The sequence below is a fragment of the Anomalospiza imberbis genome, chromosome 1, assembly GCF_031753505.1.
Source record: "Anomalospiza imberbis isolate Cuckoo-Finch-1a 21T00152 chromosome 1, ASM3175350v1, whole genome shotgun sequence".
Lineage (NCBI taxonomy): Eukaryota > Metazoa > Chordata > Aves > Passeriformes > Viduidae > Anomalospiza > Anomalospiza imberbis.
In genome coordinates this window covers 105,473,134-105,479,826 of record NC_089681.1, presented here as the reverse complement: position 1 = coordinate 105,479,826, position 6,693 = coordinate 105,473,134, and the positions used below count along the sequence as shown (strand labels likewise).

The 6,693-nt window shown below is 42.8% G+C and overlaps 1 long non-coding RNA gene across 1 annotated transcript; it reads right to left on the bottom strand.

The window, feature by feature from the left end:
• Nucleotides 1-585: 585 nt before the first annotated feature.
• On the bottom strand, nt 586-6,212 carry LOC137481918 (uncharacterized). Its single transcript, XR_011003761.1, has 3 exons — nt 3,110-6,212; nt 1,148-1,261; nt 586-654 (listed from the first exon to the last, which is right to left on the bottom strand). It is a non-coding gene; the product is annotated as an uncharacterized lncRNA (long non-coding RNA).
• Between the last annotated feature and the right edge of the window lie 481 nt (nt 6,213-6,693).

Here is a 6,693-nt window from a genome sequence, read left to right as displayed (position 1 = left end):
TGGTGGAAAACAAGGTACTTCCTACAACAGAAAAATAATGATACAGAAAAACCCAATTTTGTTACAAAATTATTTGAAATTTGTGTTGTATTCTTACCCTTAATACCACAAATTTGCTGTCAAAAGGATAGCTAAATAGTACTTTTCTTTGTTAATCCGTGGTATTTTTCTTCTGGGTGAGTTTGCCAAAAAAAAAAGGTACTTAAGCAGCAGGGCCCCAGTTCTATTTGGCCCCCAAAGGACAGTCATCTTCCACACCATCTCCTGGGCATCTCTGAAAATTCTACCAATTTGGCTCAACATTTTTAGCTGTGATATTCAACTTAAAAGAAAGCATCAATAGAGCAAACACCAGCTCTGTCTCATAGTCTGATTCCTAGGTACCGTATTCTGTGCCTGGACAAGGCTTTTCCAGGGCTGGGACCTTCATATCACCTCTCTATAGAGAGAGCTGGTCATCTTCTCCAAAGGAGATCCCTGATGATGTCTCTCCTCTTTGGGGACTGCCTGTTTTCACCAAACTTGCAGGAACAACCTACCTCTGAGATCTATAGCTTTTTCTAGCTGAGTAGCCACCCATCCTGCCAAGTCCTGGAGTTACTGTGAGTGTGAGAAGGAGCAGACATCCATCCTCCCTTCCTCCATCCTTCCATCCTCACTTCCTAAAGAAATGGTGGAGAAAAATTACAAATGTATGATGAGCAAAACAAACATGAAATGATCAAAGTAAAGAGGACAAAAAGATGTTTTAGGAAGGGGAAGAACTATTCAAAGAGTGTTTGGGCTCCTGAATTAGAGAGAAGCTGAGGTAGTAGCTCTGAATTTTATCCCCATGGCTCTCCCATCTGCTTGCTTACAGCTCCTGTCTCTCCATCCCAGTCCAGCCCAGCCAGAAGATGATCCGTCATGCAACCTGCCTAAAGTGGGCTTTTGGCTGCTCTGGGTGCTCACATGCAGGGGAGACACAACCACACAATTCAAGGGAGGTTACAAATCCCCAGTGCCACTGTCTAGCAGGTTACCATTGTTTGGGTTTTTTGCTTCACAGCTCTTGAAGGGAGTCCTGGGAGCAAAAGGATGAGAGGGAAAGAAGGAAAGGGGGAGAGAGTCTGCAGTGGGAGGAGGGGAAGAATGGAGTCATGCTCACAGCTTTTCACAGCTGAAAACAGACCCCACTGCTGGTAATGTGAGAGGGCTGAAGCAGGCGCCAAATGGATAAGGCTGTAGACAGTGGGACCAGAGCGCTGATACTTGCCAGTACCTGCAGATAGGAGACAAATAATTGGCACATGTTAAGAAAAGAAAAAAAAAAAAAAAAAGAAAAGAAAAAAAAAGAGAAAAGAAAAAAAAAGTGGAAAAAAAAAAAAAGAAAAGACAGGCAGAGAAGGACAGAGTTGTTAGACATCCGTATTTTCTAAATGTGTCTGGCAGGAGCCCCAGCAAGGAATTTAATCAGCAAGAGTTGTTTAAACTGGGCTTTGAAAACAAGCCCTGTGCTGCTAGTAATGAACTTCATATCATCTGCAACTCCTGTTTGCTGACGACATTCAATTTGTTAATTCTGCAGCTGGTGATAGGGGTCAGATATGAAAGTGACGATTGTTTTTTGACGTCCCAACCCCTGCTCACATCTTTCTAATTAATCCTTTTAGGAGCCACCAGCAGATCAAGAGAAGTGTGGGGAGGGAGGGAGTGTGGGGAGGAGGAGAAAGAGAGACTTTTTTTTGTGCCTAGCCTGTGGCTCCTTGCCTCCCTCTGTGGCGGAAAGGAGACACAAGGGCATACCTGCTACTTGATCTTATGGGCATGAGCTTTTACAGATGTCTTAGAAAACCTTAATGTTGGAACAGTAGGTGGTAAAAAATAAAAAAAGAAGGTTCACACAATCACAAAATAGGTAAGGTTGGAAGACACCACAGTGGGTTATCTGGTCCAACCTCCCTGCTCAAGCAGGATCATCCTAGAGCACATTGCACAGGATTGTGTCTAGATAGTTGTTGAATATCTCCAGTGGAGGACACTCCACAACCTCTCTGGACAACTTGTAATAATGCATGGTCACTGCTCAGTGAAGTTCTTCCTCATGGTCAGGTAGAGCTTCCTGTACATCCATTTCTGTTCACTGCCTCTTATCCGAGTGCTTGGCACCACTGAGAAAAGCCTGGAAACATCCTCTTGGTACTTTTCTTTCAGATATTGATAGATATTGATGAGGGTCCCTCTCAGTCAGCTCTTCTCGAGGCTGAACATGCCAAACCCCCTCAGCTTTTCCTCATAAGAGAGATGCTCCAGTCACCCGATGATCCTTGCTGCCCTCCCATGGACCTGCCCCATGAGCTCCAAGTCTCTCTTGCACTGAGGAGCCCAGCACTGGACACAGCACTCCAGGGCTGAGTAGAGGGTCAGGGTCATTTACCTCAACCTTCTGGCAATGGTCTTCATAATGTACCCCAGAATACCACTGTGCTTCTTGGCCACAAGGGACCTGCCGGATCAGGGATACCCTGTTGCCCACTGGGACCACCAGGACTATCAGCTTTTCTCCGCAGACCTGCTTTCCAGAAGATTAGGCCTCAGCCTAATGGGGTTACTTTTCCCCAGGTGCATTTACCTTTTTTGCATTTCAGACTGTCTTCTCTTCCTATCTCTCCAATCTGCTGAGGTCCTTCTCCCTAAAATAGCTCACTTTAAAATCTGGCAAGCATTTCATATTAACTAACTCCACAGGGAATGAGAAGGGTGATGGAATTAGCGGAGAGGTAGGAAACCATTCTCCCACTATATTATCTTGCTGATATGGGGCTGGTGAGACCACCCGGATTTAAAAAGCTGAGTGTGTACAAGCCACACAGAAATCCAGCAACTCTGTGCAGGCAGGTAAGAATGTCATCAAACAGAGAAGAAATCATGGCCTCAGAAGCAGCACAAGTGCACGCACACATGCGGGTACTGCAAGGGAATCGGGACCCACCAACCAGCACAGAGGCTCACAATGCACAGATGGCTTTAATGGATGTTGCTGACCTGTGCAGCATGAGAACAGGAGTGTTTTGCAGATGCCAAAGTCTCCCTTCACTGAGTTTTTAACCTGGGAGCCTGAACGTCTTACCTAGAAAGTTATTTAGGGTGTTGAATCTGCTGCAGTGACCACGTGTGCCTTGAAGAGGGCCAGCTGGCACATCAACCTAGATGTGGTGCAGTGAAGTCTGTGTTCATTTGCAGAGGTTGCATGAGGAGGCCTTGCAAGGCAGAAGAGCCAGCAATCAAGAAGGCAGAAATTTTATAAAATGTGAAAAATGTTAAAGTGGAAAACTGGCTGGGTGACAAAATTTTAACAAAGGAAGACCTGAGATTATGCACAGAGATTGCTGGCATTGGGGAAAGGTAGAAGAAAATAAACTTGCTCTTGTTAGCACTAGGCTGAAAAAGAATATTTTAATGGAAGAGTTTGGTTTTTCTTTCCCAGTCCACCTCAGCACTGAGGTTTGCACTCGCAGGAAATACACCATCATCATCAGCCTCCCTAGAGCAGGAGAGTCCCGGCAGAGGTTGCACCTGTTCTGGGTCAGAGCTGAAGAAACAGTTCCAAAAACCTGCCCTCACACAATGATTCCCCAGAAGAATGCTGGGAAGCTGGCACAGCTGGGTAAACACATCTACCCATTTGCTCTGTTCCAATAGGATTCTAACACTGAACCTTTGGCTCAAATGCAGGGGTCATGGTTCCTCTCAAGAAAATGGGGCTCTACCAGCTCATCCCGGCTGTGTATCCATTGGACCCTGCTTTTTCTGTGGACAAAATGTGCAGCCATCTGCTTATATGCTGTCAGTGATCTTGTTTTCCTGCAGAAGTTTTCACTTGACTCCCTTTATTAACTAACTACTGCTCTCAGCCATTCTCATAATGGTTTACCCATCCAGCATAAACTTGCAGTATCCAGTATTGTGATGAGAAATCAACCACCTCCATAAATTTTTACTTTTTTTTAGCAGACTTTATCAGTATGTATTAATTTGCACACAGTAAGGAGGTCTATTGCGCTTTCATTCCAGACTCTAAATATCAGTAACACACAGTTCTGCCCTTGGCATGCCTGGAACAAGACTGGCTTCAATTAAGTTGGACTAGATTTAAATCAGTAGGCTCATAAGCACACTTTGCCCTTATGGTGTCTCTTTAGTTTATTCCAACCATTATGCAGAAAATTTAGGAAAATACTGGGGGTGGGGAGAGCTGTATGTTGTGATTAAATTGATGCAAAGATATTGCTAGTGGTGGAGGTATCTTCCTACTTGAGAATCACTGCTTTCCACAAGCAGGTAACTCACTATCAAAGCCTGCTTGTAAAAGAAAAAGAGTATCAGAGGGCTGCCTGAGGTTCCTGGGAGACACCAGCCCCACAAAGAGCTCTGCTGCATCTGTTGATTATAGAGGACAAACAACTGAAAGGATGAAGCTGCATTGGGACATCAGCAATGAAACAGATTTTCCCCATGAGATAAGATGAAGACAAGAAAACAGAATTATAAATGCAGTGAAAAATGAGTATAAGAGACTGAATTTCTCAGGATATTTAAAGCATGCGGTTATTTTTTAATAGGCTTTCACCTGTTGCATCTCTGAACATGAGCATATCTTTCATTCCTGCAAGATTTATAGGCTTAATTTAACTGCTTATGAAAGACTCATTGGCCCTGAACATCTCTGCAAGTGGCTTATGGTACCCACTCTGCTTAGCCAGAAGCACAAAGCACTTAGTGAAAAACATTATCCTTGCCAGTGTTTATGTTCAGCTCAAGCACATCTTAGCCCTTTTATTGTCTGTATGGTTAAGTCCTACAGGTACCCTGTCTCATAAAAGACATACTGTTTATTATTCCAGTGTTAACAAAGTACTTGAGGGAAACAGTAATCTATTTTCAGTGGGGGGAAAAACCCAACCAAAGCAAATACGGCAAGAATTGCCAGCTCCAATAGCAACAAGAGGATCTTTTACATCTCAACCCTCTGCAGAGGCAACCCCACAAAGCCTTGTGCAGGCAGGTATACCTCTCTAGCTGCATCTTAAACCACAGCTTTCAACTAACAATGGTACTTTTCTCACTCTGCTATTCTTGCATGACTTTTCTTTGAAATCCAAACAATATTTCCTTTTATGAATTAATTACTTGCATGGCTATAAATTCTGTTTTAGGGTGATAGTTCTGATTTTCTCAGGTAAGAAAAGGACTTTACATCAACCCAGAAAACCTTACACCATAAAGAATCAATTCCATACATTATCTACCCTGTGTTCTTAAAGACTTGAGATCTTTTTACCAGATATGTATCTTGCCACAATATGAGGTTTTAATAAATGTGAAAATGCATATTTAATAGAAACACACCCTGTCTCTGAGAAACACACACAAATAAAAAGCAAAGCATGTCTAGATCGAAAACAGCTAAAAAGAATAAAGTCAACAAGGACAGTGTTTAAGTAATCAACATTCCCAGATAGGTGATGTCAAAGTGGTAATTATCTTTCCAGAGCTGCCTGAGAATCTAAAGCAGGAGGAAAATATCCAAAGAACTGTATTGCACTGCTCTCACCCTGTGAGGGTACACAGTACATCTGGAATAACGTGCTCACAAAATGGTGTTCATCTTCCACAGCCCTCCAGAGCTCTATGGAAAGGGTGTAGGTGGTCCAAAGGGACACAATTACAAGCAAAGGAATAAAATTTAACACAGTAACATTTGCAGGGTTTATCAGAACAAATTCCCCAGCAATGAGACACAGCTGACATAAGGAAGTGTCCTTAAGGAATCAATGGGCGCTCCATTAAAGTTATGCTAGATAAAGCAGGCCGTGCTACAACTTGGAAGGAAAAGTTTCCAAATGGTCTGATTTCTGCAACAGAGTGAAATGACAGATACTCTGCTGGGCAGCAAAGTTTCAAAAATGCCTTTAGGTCTCTGGCTTGTTTAGGCTAACTCTTGGAGAGCAATGCAAAAGAATTAGACTGTATGAAAGCAGCATTATTCAGCAGGTGTTATCTTAGGCACTTTGGAACAATGTTACCCTTTTGTATTTAGAGCTTAGGCCTTATGATTAATTATTTATATCTGCCCCATCTTGGAGGCTGTTTGAGAATGCTGCTGCAGTACAGGCCACCGAGAGCAGAGTTTGGGAGACTGTGGTTCAGTAAGAGAGCACAGGACAGGGAGAATAAGGCACACAAAAATACCCACTGAGCTTTCTAGATCCATGCTGAGGAATATGAAAGCAGATTCATTTATGAAAAAAACACATAAATATCAGACCCTCACAGTGAAAAGACTGCTTAGGACTCACAGCTTAGGAATCATGGATGGAAAGAATAACCAAATCAGCATTTTTAACTGTTTGTAACATGTTATAGGGAAAGAGAAAAACCTTAATTCTCAGTGTGGGCCAGAATATATTAGGGACAGTCCTTGCTGCCCAAATGCTGTCCAAATCTTAATAACTAACATTATTGATAGACATCATTCTTAAATACTAAGACTTTAATAATGCTGCACAGAAACCAATTTTCCAGCTTTTATTTATTCATCAATTTCCACCTCAAGACCACAGAGGTGCTGACAAGTGAAAAATGGGGAAATCAACAGAGAAACATCTTAAAACAATACCGTTGTTGTGCAGCACCACTGTCAGGGGATTATTG